Source organism: Lycorma delicatula, chromosome 10, assembly GCF_047948215.1.
Source record: "Lycorma delicatula isolate Av1 chromosome 10, ASM4794821v1, whole genome shotgun sequence".
Lineage (NCBI taxonomy): Eukaryota > Metazoa > Arthropoda > Insecta > Hemiptera > Fulgoridae > Lycorma > Lycorma delicatula.
The window spans coordinates 4,327,877-4,345,239 of NC_134464.1; the positions used below are offsets into that span (position 1 = coordinate 4,327,877).

Below are 17,363 nucleotides of genomic sequence, written 5' to 3' on the forward strand. Positions count from 1 at the left end.
TCGGTAACACTGTCGCCGATTCGAGGGGAATTTGGAAATTACCTGCATATGTTACGGCTTGTTTGTCGATGCCGAGGACAGGTCGTCGAAAAAGGTTAAATATTTTAACGTAATCGTGTTCGACGTTGCAGAAATAGCGTTTAAAATTACGGCGAGAAACTTTTTACGTTAACATTACACAAAAATATTGTGAAAGCAGCGGTAACGTTTTTGGAGATTATTCTTATCGCAGACCGTTCGAAATTTTTTAATCGGCTTCTCTATTGTATTTTTACCGATGTTTCATTTTAAGATTTTTGACGAATTGTAGAAATTTCTTTCGGTGTAATTTTTCAAAATAAAACTCGATTTCCTTTAACTTTTAACGGCACCGTTGGCGCGTTTAACAGGAGGTACAGCTTTATCCAAGTACCGGTAGTCTACGCCGATTTAATAAAATTCCCCCCGTGCAGAATAGATCTGTTTTTTTTTTTTGGTTACGTCTACAGTCTTAACGAAGTGTTAGAGCGGCGATGCGCTTGCGGTATCCGTCTCGAACCGTTTGTGAAATTGTTTCTGAAATAACGAGTACGTGTGGTAATTTGCCGAATCTCAGTTGATCGAAATTTAGTTTTCAGGAACTGCAGATGTTTGGGAAAAGGCGATATGTAAATAAAGGGTGGGTTTTATTTGGTTTAGTTCGAGATGTACTCGTTTTCTTCTTTTTATTAATATCAATTTTTGTAGGCTTTTTTAACGTACAGAGATTGAAATCACTGAATTTTTCGTTAAAATGAATGATCGTTACTTACTACTTCTGTTTGAACCCTTTGGAACGAAAAAATAGGTGGCGGCAGATAACCGATAAGAATCGAATAATTTTTTGAAATTGAAATCAATGCTGTCTTCTTAGAGTTGTATTGTCCTACGGCATTAATGGAAATAGTTATTAGATGTTATAAATTAATCGAACCTGTTTTTTTTTTTACTAATTATATCTTTGTTTACTTATTAAATAGAAATGTAATTGTTTTACGTAATTTATTTGTTTAATTACTTATATAGAATTTATTTTTAATTATAATTCGTATAAAATATATTTATACGAATTGCGTATTAAAATGTTCACCTTGGCTGCGTTATAGTTAGTCCCTGGCGTAGTCTAGCTGATCCGTCCGACAATAATAATGATTTGTCCCGTGAAGTAATGATTTCTTCCTTTATACGCATTGTATATATACTTTTTAATATAGTTATGCGTTGAAAATTAACCGGTTTCTAAAATTACTTCCTGAATAAGAAACAAAATTATAACTAAATTGTTAGACGGCTTCAATTTCTGAATATACGAGGGCGGTCCAGAAAGTAACTTACGTTTGTGCCTAGCGTGGAGATGGGTGGGGATAGAGCCGCCATTTTGGCGTCAAAATGTTTCTACTCTGTACGCATCAAGCTGTCGCAGCGTATGGACTGTGATTTTTCTACTTTGTTCGTTGTGAATTATTGAAATGTGCGCTTCAATAGAAAATCCCGCGAGTTGTGAGGTGCGTTCAGCGATTAGGCTTTTACTGGCAAAAACCCTCAAACCGATTAAAATTCATCGGCAACTTTGTAAGGTGTACGGAGATGGAATAACGAGTGAAGATGAAGTGAGGCAGTAGTGCATTCAGTTTAAAAACGGCCGCACCAATGTTCATGATGAGGACGCAGTGGTCGGCCTAGCATTGTGACTGATGAAATGACGGTGAAAATCGGCGATAGAATTTGTTAAAATCGTCGCATTACGATTACGGAACTCTCGCTTCATTTCACGAAGTTTACTGCATGAAATCGTATCGAGGGAGCTTGGTTGTCACAAGTTTTGTACCAAAAATCTAAGGCGGCAGATTTCTACAGAGAAGGAATTGAAAAGCTTGTGCTTCGTTATGATAGCGACTATGTAGAAAAATAGTTTAAGATTGTCCCTTTCAGATCTATATAATAAAATTTCTTCTTTTTATTTGGTTGCTTTTTATTTCAAAACGTAAGTTACTTTCTGGACAGCCCTCGTAAATAACTGAAAAAATATTCTAGATAAAATAAATATGAACTATAAAATAAATTCAAGGTATTTTTAGAATTTCATTCGAGTATGGTATCGATCGAGTACTCGTTTGCTTGGTAACAAATGTTTGTCCGGTTTGACGCGAACTAAGTTCCATACCGTACCGCTTGAAAACGACAAATATTTGCTCGGCGAATGAACATTTAGTAAAAAAGGTTTATTTAAACCTCTCTGTATTTACCGATTAGTAAATTATCCTTTGCTCGGGGATCGGAGAACATCGCATGGATAGCGCCGCTCTTAACGAGTCTGATATTGGTGAATACTTTACGATTTGAATCTCTTTTAACTAAATTTCTAAACCGGAGTTTGCCGCCAGCTTTTTAGGATGATAACTCGTTAAGTATGTACTGTAACGCATTAGCTTTTTTCCTTCATGTCGCCGCATAATCTTGAAGCTTGTAGCTTGTGCGCGAGATGGAAATTGAATTTTGTAGCGTATGAAAAATGCCATCTGACCGGGATTCGAACCTGGAACCTCCGGATGAAAGGCCGAGACGCTACCGCTCGCGCCACGGAGGCCGGCGGCAGTATTTTTGGGCTGTGGAGAAAATGTTTTATTTAAATTGTCTTACTGTATCTGAGAAAACGGCACTACGGTGCAAACGGCGAAGTGCCGATGGCTGTCCGCTTTATTTATTTATTTTTTTTGAGGCTTTTAGGGGCATCGACTACTTTGGTCATTAGCCCCATCCCACTTCAAAAAAAAAATAAAAAAAAGGTTCAATAATTCACATTCTCATGAATAAAAAAACGTTCATAATTTTACATTCTTCTATAATTTCAAATCCAAAAATTACCGCCTAGACTTTCCTTTCGGCCATCCTTTCTTGCGTTTTTCCATTCTGCGAACGGCCTCAACCTCCGATGACAGTGTGTCTGAGGCCTCGGACATGGCATCGTCTTCTCTTTCCGATGCCAATGACGTTCGCCGGCTTACATCAGGTGATGAAAGCTTTATTTTTGTAGACGATTGTCGTTTATGACGTGTTCTTTAAAGATTTAAGTTGAACCTGAAACGGGTACTTATTTACTAGTTTTAGGTTTAATATAAATATCTCTTTTTTGGCCGAGAATTCACGTACAGACTCGTTCGTAGATTTGATGTTTGTTTGGCTAGGTGAAATTAATCGAGAAAACAGCAATTTAATTCAAATTTAATCTTAATAAATGAACTTCCTGATATTTAGGCGAAACGGTTTCGAATATCCTACAGATCGAAATAAAATAGAAATGTAATACTTGTAATGAACGCTTCGAAGTTTTTGTTTTCACAACCGACCGTCAGAGCCGCGGCAGCGATGGACATAAACGGCAATTGTTATTTACCTGTCCAACCGTAATGTCATCTCCCGAGGAAAACACGGCAGCGCTTACGGGCGGTGCGGTATTTGTAACGGGTAGTTTAAATGAAAAAAAAGAAGAAAGAGTCTTGATATCGGAGCCGTACAGAAAACAGGGCCGGTGGGGAATGGACGTTTAGGTATGAAGAATTCGAAGGGAATACTGGCGAAGGTAAGCCTAAGCCTACCTTGTAACTTGCGTTCGTTTGTTTTTATTTAATTTTATTAAATTACCGTCCCTAATGACCGTAGCTCTTAATGGTCGCTCTTTCATAAGATTTACTGATGGATGAGCTCTTGTGAAATTCCTTCAATTTTTCTCAAAACTTTCAGTCTGAATCGAATAACCGTGAATATTCACCACCGTGTGAATATTACCTCTCTCTGGTGTACGCGACGAAGGTTGTCGACGTCGATTAACCGGAAGGAAGAATCGATGGAGTAATTAATGGAATAACTCCAGATATACTTGGTAATGTGCGGCGTTAAACTGAATATCGTCCAGAAATTTTACGGGCGGCAAAAGATGCTCGTTTGGAAAATTTGTATGAAGTCGTAAAGTAAATCGTTTTAAATGCCCCGTTCATGAATAAAACATATACGTAAGTAAATCGCTTTATTTTTTTATTAACGCGTAAATAAACGCCGTGAATAATTTATTATCGCTCTGTACTATTAAAATGCTGATATATCGCTGTTATGCTGTTTATCGATTTGACCTTATACTTTAATCTATACTCTCATCGGTGCCGTTTGTACTTCAACCCTGCTTTAAATGCTTCATACTGTTTAAAAAAAATTGAAGATCGTTTAATATATCCTTGTTTATGCTAAACGGTGTCGTCTTATATTAGGGATGAAATCGTTCTCGGCTTTTGTGTGGTGCTTCGATTTGCCCTTCGTTTAATATAATCTTAAAAAAAAAGAAGTTTAATAAAAGATTAAAACTAAAAAAATTCAAACAATCTTTTTCTTAACAGTACCCCCTATTTGACGTTTTTGACCTATAGTTCTGCCGAAGCGATACGTAACAGGAGTTAGCTGTATTTACTAAAGTGTTTTAACAGACTGTGAATGAACTTCTCGTATTAATAATAATGTATGTATTTATTACGCCGGTGTTTAAAATATTGCTTATAACGATACGGCTCGGTTACCGATTTCTTTTAACTAGAATGTTTTTTACGATTTGTGTTTTGCAATCATCTCGTACATTAGTTCGGTCAAACGGGCTTTATACTTGATTATCTTAATTTGTGTTCGACGTAATCTTTCCGCGATTTTATCTTTTATATCGATTAATAACGGTACTTCCTTCCCGTTGTAGCGAGTATTACGGATAAGTATCGATGATATAGAAGGTCGGTAACAATGTATTTCAAAATTAATTCGCTTACATCCGTCACGTGCTAGCATTTATATACGCGCGGGCTAGCATCGTTACAAGTACATAATTGAATATAAATTCTATCCGTACTAGGATATAAATTCGTTTCGCCGACTTTAAAATCATCGTATCGTATTTTAATACTTATCGCGTATGAATTTTATGATGTCATTTATTTTATATAACCGTTTCGATTAAATTTATCTTACTGCGGAAATAAAATTTAATTATTTATGTACGCCGGTTTATAATAATATATGATTTAACATACACAAATGGTACTCGTGTACGGAAAAGAAAAAAAATCTATATTTACAAAACGTATACCGCTTTAATATTTTTTTTATCGTTAACAATAATGTTATCAAAAAGCAAATAAAAAAGGAGCCGGAACGAAAACAAACACTCTTATTGCTTGCTTCTCTGTCTGGTACGCGGCGTAGTTACAACACAGACAAACGTTTGCTGCTAGCTGAAGCTCCCTTCAAGACGACTCACACTCTGCTACCTTTTCGCTGCTGCTGCGCGTTGGCCGCCTTTCATCGGAGTGGGGCGATTATTGAACAAACGTTGTTGCCGGTTTTATTCCTAAACGTACATGTTAACCGCAATTGTTTTGTAACGACGGCAGCACCAGTCGACTCGAGATTTTTAACTCGGGGATTTCAGAGAGCTTTGACTGTGTGTCGTACGCTTACTTCATAGCTATGTTTCGCTTAAATTTTGTATCGTAGTTTATTTACAATGCTGCTTCATGCTGTTGGTACAACATAATTACAATATCTTGTTATTTCTTTTTAGGTTTGTTTTAACGATACGATAAATAATTTTATTTCTGGCTTGTTTTGTTTAATTTATTTGTTATCTTTTACTTTTTTATTATTTAAAAAAAATTAATTACGTAAAAGTAATTAATATATTTTTATTGCTGTGTATTTGTGCGAGAATTGATGTTCATCGATTCTTATATTAATAAATCTTTTACGTTATATATTTACGAATTTATTTTTATTATTATTATTTCTTGTTTGATTTATGTTTTTAAGTTATATTGAACCGAACAACATTTTGAGAAATGTACATTTTTCTCCTTTTTGTTAATTCGGTTGCGAAAGATGTCGTCGTCGTCGTCATTCTTCGTATGCTCTGTCTTCTGAAAAAAAATTGTATTAATGAATTTTGTTAATGAAGGAATTTTAGGTGGTATGTAGAAAAATGGTGAAGTGTTAATTTATATAATGTAAGTTTTAAGCTATAAATTTTAGTACTACAATTTTTAATTAAAATAAACGCTTCAGTTTATTGCGTAGTTTATTTACACTTTGTGGAACTGTAATGCTTCGATTTGATTTTTTTAAAAGTCAAGTTATAATTCATTATTCCGATTATACTTTTAACAATTTTATTATTATTTTATTTATTAAATCGAGTAACCGTGTCTCGATTTGAATTATGCCGTTAAATTAACTGCGACTATTACGATTGCCTTATAAACTTGCCCTTAACAGAGTTTATGTATTAAATTTAACATATAAATGTGAATTTCTTGCTCTGTTGATCGTACGTTGTGAACCCCGAGTATGTGCGAAGAGAACACGAAAGCGGTCGCCGGTATGTTCGTTTAGTCTTATGTCATTTCCAAGTTTTTTTTGTTTAAAACACAGGCATATTGAAGAAGTTAAATGGAAAATACGCTTAAAAATCTGTTTGTACTCTTACTAATGTAACTTTCAAACGAATAATGTTAATGTCTCCTTTTATTCCGGTTATCTCTATTGTCGAGATAACATATTTATTTAAAAAATGAACGTTATCAAATTATTATTGTTCATTACGATCGACGAGTTGTTCCTTTTGAGTTATTAAATCTGATTTTACTACGATTAATATAAACGTTAAAGTACTTATCGATTTATTTATACGGGGTTTTTGTTCGCACGTTCGGTAACTCTTTGTTCGATTAACGCTAGCGCAGTGTGAACTATCGTTGGAATTTTTGTATTTTATGCGAAATGAAGCGCTGCAAATCGCCAGATATCGGAGTAGGATTTCTTTATATATATTTTTTCAGTCGTCCTTGAATTACCGATCGTATGTAAAATCGATATCGACTTCCAACGAACCTAAGTTTTATTTTAGAAGCTCTTTTCCGAGCGCGATTACATCATTAGTATGAGATTATAACCGTGTTTAAGAAAAGTCTCTACGTTATTACGAATTCCGATTCTAACAAACGAGTGTTCTGTTGATTTATATTTGTTTGATAAAACGTTACGGCACGATAAAAAACATCTCGACAAATTAATTAAATGTAAATTTTCAACAAAAAAAATCGTCATCGGTCATAAAATACCTTGTGGGATCGATATAGTTTGAAGGTCAGTTATTTTTAAAAATTTCCGATCTCTACGGTTAACATCCGTTGATGTCGTAACGTTTTATTTTATTTTGTAAGTTTTTTTTACCGATATACATTTTTTCTTCTAGCTTATACAGATCGATAACGGTTTTTATTTTGCTTTGATGTACGTAAAGCATCTAAAGTACAAAATCGCTATTCGGAGCCGCTTTCTTTTAGAGTAAAGAATAAAGCCATTTAGAACCGAGTATCGCTGGCATTTTCATGCGTTTGGCGTAATCGTATGAAACCGTATAATCATCTTTAAAGAAAGCTACTGGAAACCGTTTCATTTTACCTATACCGAATTCATTAAAGTTGAAGTAACCAAACTGCGCGTACTGGTGTTCACAAGCATTTCAAATTTGACAGATCGTATGATAAGATCAGGGGTTTTAATAAAACTGAAAGGCATAATATTAGACGTTTACAAACGTTTGATTACACGATTACTATATGACTAATTACGTATACGGTGATTAATACGAGTAATGATTATGATGTTTATAGATACGGCCGCGTTGTGAATCGGTACGATACAAGGACGTGACTGGGCAGAAACGTGACGAAATCGCTAACATAAACGCAACGGTTTTTTATTCTTTACAAGCTTATTGAATACAGTACAGTAAGCGTTTGGCGTGAATTTGTTGTTTTTGAGTACGAGTAGGCTATTTTATGTTCTCTTTTGATAACCGATCAGACAACGCTCCGATAATATAAATATTATTTTCCGTACCGTTTTGAATTTTATAAAAAAAAACATTTTGGATCCGTTAGTTCAGAATCGCGAAAATGATCGTGAATGTTTCTTTGAAACCCGTCAATTTTCATAAATCAAATAATTTCGATCCGATTTGTAATAATACGCTTCTTTGAGTTTCTCGCGTTCAAACTATAGGTGGATAAAAAAAACAAGATTTCATATTTTATTCTAATAGACTTTTAATTTAACGGTTTAATTCACCAGGTGTATTTGTAATAAAGCCATCTTTAAAAATATTTCATCAAAACGGCTCTCGATTTATCCGTAGACCCCTGTTTTACGACCTGCTTCCGGAATTATTCGACCGATTTTTTTTTTTGTTAAAAAGTCAGCTTAAGATTAGGATGTACTTACGATGAGTATCTTCTTCAGTTTTTCCTACCGCGAATAAATATAAGTTTAAGAAAGATTTCCTCTCTAGAGCCGTGCATCTCTTCGAGCGCTTAAGAATAGAAAGAAAAGAGATCTGCGTACGGCTCCTGGATCAAGAGGACCTCGAGGTTGTACTCCTCAAGGAGCCTCATTGCTTCACTGGTGGCCGCCCGGGAATGATGCAGGTTTAACTGCTCCAGGCGCAAGCGTTCAAGTCTGCCCTGAAAGGCAGACTTCACCGTGAAGACACTTGTAGCATCGGGCGACCTCTATATGGTCGACGACCCTACATGAGATCCACCCGAAAAACAGACGCCCACCGGCCACCAAGACCTGCCGGATCTTTGGCGAGGTCTTTAACATCCGGTGACTCTTTGGGGCTTCCTTCCTTCCCAGTCGCCTGACCATCTTGGTTTCCCGAAGGAAAACCTCGACAGACATATCCAATATAGAATTTTGCCCGTGCGCGGGCCTAAGGATTTCGGGCTCCTCCACCCTTATCGCCTTTGGCACATCGTATACCAATATCTGCGGCCTCCATTCGGCCAGCAACTGAGCCTTCAGCCCGTTACTTGTCAGAACGTCGGCCTTCAGCAGCTGATTCGCCGTTATAGGAGATATACGTTTACGTTTATTGACGCTTAAAGGAAAACGCGGGGTAATAAAATCGCGTGTAACTAAAATACAGACTTTTGTCGTACTACGTAACTTAAACTCTGAGTAATCGTTCGATATGAGGCACTAGCAGTTGGCTTTTTCGGTCTCGTTATTATAATCTCGTTTTGAAAATGACTATTTTAATATACAGTATGCTAACCGATAAAATTACCTTCTGATTTCTTTGATGTAAGCCGTTTTAACCCGTCCACTGATTTATTTGTAGCCGATTCAAGCTTTCAACATTCCGTCCGAAATCGATATCGGTGCTTAGTTCTGTCATAAAACTGAAACGTTCATACGCGGTTATCGATATTTAGTAGTGCAAGAAACGAGATTAGGTTACATGCTGGCTGAAAACTTTCTGTTTGACGACCGGCTTAACAAGCCAACATCAACTTTCTTCGCTCTAAGGCACGATTCTGATCGCTCATTTATCATCGAAAGGGTCTGGGAAGTCGAAGAATGTAATATGAAAATCGCATTCTGAAATTGCGATTCTCATTTTTTAAATAATACTTGTCGAAATGATCGCGGAAGGTTCATCGTTAACTCCCGCGTAAACCTTAGACGAACCTTGCTGAGTCTCTAAATATTGCGAAAAATAGCATTTTAAATCTATAAAACATGCTAAATCGAAACCTATCTTTAAAGGAAAGTACACAGACTTCGTGCGTAAATATTTAAAACTATATCGCGTCTGAACTCGACTTCCACGACCGGTTAATTACAGAGCCGATCGTACTTTATTTACCATATCATCAAGTATTTAAGGAATCGAGCTCGATTACGAGGAATCGTTGCGAGTTGTTTTTTATGGCTCTGGGAATCCTCAAAGAAGTTATCTCTCTACGGTACGTTATACGTTGATCCTGTCGTCGAAGTGTTACACTTAGAGGGATAGAGGAATTTCCTCTATCCGTGTAATAGGACTTACTGTTCTTAATTTCGAGGAACTATACACTGTACTTGCACAAATTGAAGCTATTTTAAACTCACGCCCACTATATTCTGTATCTTCTGATTCGAGGGAATCACAACCACAGACTACCCGGACACTCCATATCGGATCTCCTGGCCCTGATTTCACTGAAATCTCTATTAATCGTTTAGGCCGTTAGAAATTATTGGAGAAATTTACGCTATTTGAAATAAACGGTCGAAAGATTACTTCGATTACAACAACGTAACAAACGGCAAACTCCTAAGAGGAATATCTATGAAGAAGACTTAGTATTAATATCAAACGAAAATATACTTCCTCTACGTCGGAAACATAATTTAAAAATGAAAACGGTTATACAGGTTTAGACAGTTTAGTACGTGTTGCGGATGTCAAAACCCCAACCGGAATACGACGCGCACCGATACACAAACTATGTTTTTTACCGATCGTAAGAATTTGGTTGTTTTTCGGAATCCGATAGCCACTTTTTCATTTTTTCTTTCAAATCGGTGGATGTTTGGAAGTATTTGCAGAGAAGTAACAAATATAATGTAACCAAACTTAATCTACGCCCGCTAACCTTGACTAACGAAAAAAAGTGGCTTTCGGATTCCGAAAACGTGTCAAGAATTTAAGTAAGTGCTTATTAACATGGTTGATTCTTATCGGGCTTTGCCCGATCCGTTTCAAATATTCACTCGAACATAGTGATCTACTTATTTATTTAGGTTATATCCATACGGGCGATTTACCTATTCAAGAGATCTCTGAATACAATGCATTTAAACCGGGTTTCCATTATAGTGATTTACGTATCTCCGATATCCTTACATGCGATTTAACTATCTAAGCGATCTATTAATACAGTGTTTAGCGATTAGTACCTGTTCAACACTCGTTCTGCTATGCGCTTATTCAAATCGACTACTACGTTTATTCGAAGTCTGTCTATTCCACGGACTTATTCGATCAGCAATTACGCTTCTCGGAACTTACTTACTCCTCAGATGAATTCTGTTCAACGCTTGACAGTTACGTACTCGATTGATTCAGTATTGATCTCGTGCCGGATTTATTTGTTGTAATCGTTTATCCTATTTAGGATTCGCTTATTGAAAAACTTTGCCGTTAAGAAAATTGTTACTCTAGAATTATGTACTTGCGCTTAACCTATTTTATTGTGTTTATAAGCGGTTAAAAAATCATGAATCTTTAGCGGGTTTTCGATAATGGAAGCGTATGTTTTTTATTCTTATTTAATTGATTTCTTATAAATTGCTTCATCTTAATTAACACTGCCGTTTACATTAAGAACGCATTGTCTTGTCGGTTCAAAATTATGTCCTTAAAAATCAACATTAAAACTGATGAACGCTCGACCCAAATTATTGTATAACGTGTTTAAAATTAGATGTTAATAGCAAAACGATGATCTAAATAAAATATTTTCTGGTTATGTGAATATTTCTACATTTATTGATGATCCGGCACCTCTACGGGGCGATGAATTGGGAAAGATTCGTACAGCCGGATTGATATAACTTTTCTAGTTATTCGTTCGTAATTTAAACTCGAGAAAACACATTTTTATTTCGTTAAAATATTAATTTGTACTCTTGTTAAAGTAATATCGCTTAAATAAACGAGTAGCAAACTAATCGGATGGTTTTTGTCGTGGGGACGGGAGTACTATAATCTTTTTCTGATAGTAATCTATTGTATCGTAAATTACTAGTTTACATGTACATCTTCGTGTTCAAATCGATAATTCACCAAAACATCTGAAATGGCCAGGCGGATCTGAACGATTCTTTTAAGGGTATTTTTATTTATCGTCTAGTTTTAGGAGGTACATTTTTAAAAAAAATATTTGTATTCGATTTGAATAGTAGTTTAAACTGAAACGTGTTTTATTTTACGGCCACATTATTCTTCCTAACATTTAGAGCCGCTGACCAAATCGCTTACATGAGAAATCTGTACGGTTCTTTCAAATCAAATGAAATTTAGAAAATAATCTGAATTTTCTTTTATTTATTTTTTAAAATCTGATAAGCCGCCTGCCATTCCTGAGAATTAATTAAGTTTTACTTTTATTATTTTTTTGTAGGTACCGATTCGTTGTTGCAGTCATTTGTATCGTGACATTTTTGAATTTACGCAAAACCGAAGCCAAAGCTCGAAGTATCTCAGTTTATATCTATTATCATTTTAACAGATAATCTCGAACCTTTGAATTCATTTTTGTTCGGTATAAATTATAAAAATGATGGCCAAAAATCCCGGAGAAAAATATTCCTGACTGAAAGCTTAGATTTGTTTGCTGACATACCAAGGTCAGAGCCTACCTTGTCCGTTTTATTCACTCCCCTACCTAGTCCCACTTAAAAATATTACATATATATATATATATATATATATATATATATATATATATTTTATTTAATGATTTTCCAACAGCGTGACGAAATTTGCGTTCTACTCCATCGAAGGTAGGAGAATGTGTAAACGAGGTTTTCCGGTAGCTTTTATACCGTATGTCGATCTCTCCTCCCCCAACTGAAACTATTCATGGGATATACGTAGTACTTGGAAACTAAATCGTTCAACTGTCTCAGAATGATGTTGCTTTAGCAACATCATTCTACGTCCGTGACGTAGACATAGATGCGGTACGTTCCATCCGCTATTGTACCCGGCTGAAAAAAATGAACGCGTACTACATCAATCTGTCATCATCGCGTTCCCGTCAAACGAAGCATCTATCGTTGCTAAATACGTTTGGTTTTCATATCGGACGTTTGACGGGTGTGGTGTTTCCTCTCGTGCGCTTACTTTACCGTTTTTAAGTTTTAAAATGCTCTTAATTGAACCCGACAGAAAAAATTAAAAATTCACCGGTAATGCACAGGGTATTCGTATGTAGTTTAAATAGTAACAGCGATCCGATTTAATTTTCTTTTATTCTGAATATTGAAGCGGTCTGTATCTTCCGCTAACAAATTTACTTTAGAAGAACTTAGTTTTGTTTTTTTTATCGATCGATTTTAAACCGTATTTTTTTTTAAAGGCGATTACGCATAAGGTTTTTTCCTCTTGTATCGATAGTAAAACGATTATTGGAAAATATGCGGTCGAGTCCGACTCGGGAATCGTACTTGTCGGTTATCTTTCGTTTGACGGTAGGTAGTGCTTATCCACCCGAGAGATCTCACCGATTACTACCGATTTACTTCACCGATTATTATCGATCGTTCAATTTTCATTTAATAAAACTGATCTATTTTAACGTTTCATTTATATTTTTCCGTCCGTTACAGTTTACAATAGAAAAAAAGATATCATCCGCTTGAAAAAGTAATCGCCTTCCCGAAGTTTTTGTCTACGAGTTAGGGATCTTATGAAATCAAAATTCTAGATTCTGTATACGAACTAATACGGGTTATATTTCGATACGATTTACGATCGTAAGATTCGGTTCAGTAATTTATGTATTACAAGGGTCTATTTACTACTTTTGAGGGAAAAATTTAGTCGAGGATGTTATATTTTGAAGGGGGTTTGGTTTTATTCAAAATTATTATTTTTTTTTTTTTGTATAAATACCATCACGGAAAATATTGTTCATTAAAAAAAAGTATATATATATATATATATATATGTATATATAAACGGTTTCGTGAAATTTAATTTATTTTCCAATAATGAAATGTATAAATTACCTAACGTACTGTTAGGTGAGGATGGATTGCCGAATCGGTGATCGGATTTTGTTATGTCCTATAGCGGTATAGTATCCCCACCGCTGTATTGTTGCGTGCCGACACCGCTTCAGATATTCCACGTTGCAAAATTTTCCGTTGTAACTTGTTAAATCGACGATTAAAAATAATTGTTTTACTGTAAAATATCGTTAATGGGATTGGTACAGCTTTGAAATCGTACGTGTATTAAAACATTAAACCGTCCTAAAACAAAAATGATTTTCTTAAATTTTATAATTTCGCTCTAATGAGACGTGAAATTTTTTTTAATGAGACGTCATAGTGAAAACGGTTTTTAATTTTTATCACGAAGTATTTTTTAAGTTATAAATTTATTTTTTATGAAAATATTCGGAAGATCTGTAATTTATTAACTAGTTTTTACGATTAATTTTATTATAGTCTTAGCGCGAAATCGAATTATAATATTTTTCTTTTCTACTGAAATACCGGAGAAGTTCAACGTCATCGTTGCCGGCAGTTTTACGTATTTATTTTGATTCAAAATTTTTGAACCCGATCTTATTTATCTAGTTTTTTGATGCGTTGGATTTTTGTTACATCACGTGTTCCTTTTATAAATTGTTGATTTATTTAGTATAGCGTCGATTTTGTTTTATAAACGTGTTAAATAAGTAAATATCACTGTATAGTAAATAAATAGATTATTATTCTGATCGGTACAAAATAATACATTATTATTACGATAAAAACTACGGATAAAAAAGGAATCGTGTGGACGGATCGTAATAAACCGCGATAAAAAACCGTACGCTTATTTATAAATACGCGAGTGCAATAATAGCGAAGGTATTACAGGTACGGAAACAAATAAGTGTTTTGACATACGGCATGTCTCGGCGCACAGCTAACCTTCAAATCTATCGATCCTCCGCCAACCGTTTTGTTTGCCAGCATTTCCCCTCCGCCTGACGTCATCAATTAATTACAGGCTTTCTCCCCTTCCTTCGTACATTCTAGGCGTCTCCGGTAGTGTCGTACGAATCTTCTTATTTCTTTCTATTCTTTATTACTATAATCTCTTCTTTAGATCCGTCGAGGACCTCGTTTCTCACTTTATCTGCCCGTTTTGTCCTTTCCGTTCTCATTCGATATCCACATTTTTAACGCTTCTGATCTTTTTCCATCTTTCCCGTCTAGTCCGCGTTTCGTTTAGTTTCTCGTTCCGGACTATAAGTTTACCCGCTTCGATTTTTATGCAGGCGCGTACATAATAGACGTTTTTCCACGTTAAAAGTCCGCTTTGATATTTCATTTCTTATTTTTTTATTTTCCGAGTGGCAGTTGGTGTTTTGGAATTTACTCCCGATTTTTTTTTAACAATATATACCCGTAATATTGAGCGATATCGTAATTCATTAAAAACGCGTGTGTTTCAACGATTAAATAAAATTATTTTGAAGAAACGAAAGCGTAATTACGTTTTCGGAATTTCACACGCAAAAAAAAATTAACATAAAATAACATATACTTGGATAATTATGAATCGACTATGAACGGTTTTATATTCGGTTAGGTTTTGTCGATACATGTACGATGCGTCAGTATACTGAATCGACATAAACTACGCTTGCTTCGCTCGCTAACCTCGTCTAATAACGATAAATATGCAAGTTATATAAGACTTATTAATAAAAAAAAGTGATATTTTAATTAAATATTTTATTTTTCTTGGGGTGTGAAATTCCGAAAAATATAATATATTTTTAAACATAAGATTTATTATAAATCGTAATTGTAATTACTTATTTTACTGAAAGATAATTATACTACAGGATGAGACTCGCAAATATATTGAATCGAACAAATCTTCGTCGTCCTTATGTCGGTGACGCCGTAGAAATCACGTAAATAAGAAAACATTAGATTTCTTGAAGTTCATTTGTCCTTTTTATCGCATTCTTAGCAAAGTATCAGCGTAAACTTTACCTCAATAATTCTTTCGGTTAGTTACAGCTTCCGTCTGCATATCAAGTTCTTTTTTTATATAAAATTTAGTAGCGGTATATTTGTTGATCCAACAATAAATAAACGATGTTACTTTTTCAAAACTGAAATTGCTATTCTCTGACCTAGTGTATTTTCTTAGATGGATTTCCTCGCGACACATTTGCTTCTTACGCATCTGATGAATTCGCTTCGAATGAAATTTCAATTCCGTTTCGTGATTTTTTATTTTTTTTTACAAACCCTGGTTCTATTACGTTTAAATAGTTCTCTCAGGACTATCGATATCGCAAATAAGCGAAACAAAAGCACGCGATTCGGTAATTATTGTAACTGTAATACGAAATACGCAAACAATTACCCGACTGATTTTCGAAAAATGAAAAAAATTTCCATCGTCCCCTACCTGTTTAATTTTTTTTTTTATAAATTAAAACCGATTACTCGAACTAAATTTCTATTAATAATCAAATTATAACGATTTATGGGAAAAAATTGTAAAATTTTGGAGGGAAATTCCGAAAACGTACCCGTGTTTTCTTCACCGATCTTGCCTTTCACTTGTTTATTCTTGTTGTTGTATTCTTCATTTTAACGTCACGGTTTTAATTTTATTTTTATCTGTATCTTTCACGCTATCCAACGCGCCTTATTCGCTGCTTATTAATTAACGACATCTTGTCATCGACAATACGGATGCAGTCGATTCTTTTTCCGTCCAGATTAGTGTAAAAGGTTTTTTTTTTAGTATTTATTGTTCGTATAAGTTCAGAGGGTTTAAAAATTATTACTTTTTTTTTATAATCGGTCGATATTATTTAAAAACCGATCGTCGGTTGTTTGTTTAAACGATTCGTTTTAAATTTAATTTTTAACAGTCAGGAAGGTCTTTTAAATAGGTCTGTAAATTTTCGATACGTCGAGATGTACTATACGACAGTATAATATTGAATTTTTTTAAATACTTTTATTTACGATCGATTTTTTTAACGTATATTTATATTTTTTTCAATAATCGCGTTTATATTTACAATTTTTTTGTGTGTTTGCCGGTCGGATAAATTTTATTTTAAACTAAATTAATTAATAATCTCTTTTATTCCAAAAAAAGGAAATTATTGAATCGTAATATATCGAGGGGCGTCGCCGGCGCCCCCTTCGGTAAGTATGACGACTTGACAGAGAGGCGGCAACGCCTACCTGTATAATATTTAAAATAGGGGTTTTCGACACCTTCCTTACCATCAAGTTCATTTTATGAAACCGTCTTTAGATTAGCATTCTTGTTTTTTTTTTTATCGGAGCGTATCAATGTCCCGCGATAACTATTTTAAAAATAATCAGACTTCAGAAGCGGTCCGACCGAGATCAGCCGATCCTGATCGGTCAGGAACGACTCGACCGATTTTCATCAAATTTTAAACCGCATATCTAAATTTCAGTGAAACTATTGATTTTGTGGTTTGGAGATTTGTCAGCCTCAAAATTTTATACGTTGGCTTATATGTATAAAACGCATCCCGTCAAGTATTTTTCACGTATTTTTTTCATTTAATATTTATATTGAACACCGTTCACGCAACAACCACGCTTTTTCAAAATAGAAATTTGTCTCTTAATTCGTTTAAAAATTAGCGATCGATCGTTCTTTTTTTTTACAAAAAATATTATTTAGGAGT

General features: G+C 34.7%; 1 protein-coding gene across 11 annotated transcripts in view; it reads left to right on the forward strand.

The window, feature by feature from the left end:
• Nucleotides 1–17,363, forward strand: part of LOC142331370 (uncharacterized) — a 120,094-nt gene that overhangs the window by 16,265 nt on the left and 86,466 nt on the right. Inside the window, exon 1 of one of the 11 annotated variants that reach the window (XM_075377229.1) lies at nt 5,440–5,614. The exons of the other annotated variants lie outside the window; for them this stretch is intronic. The gene's annotated coding sequence lies outside the window, so the exon portion shown is untranslated. Of the gene's footprint in view, nt 1–5,439; nt 5,615–17,363 lie in introns of those variants that run through there. 11 annotated transcript variants of the gene reach the window in all.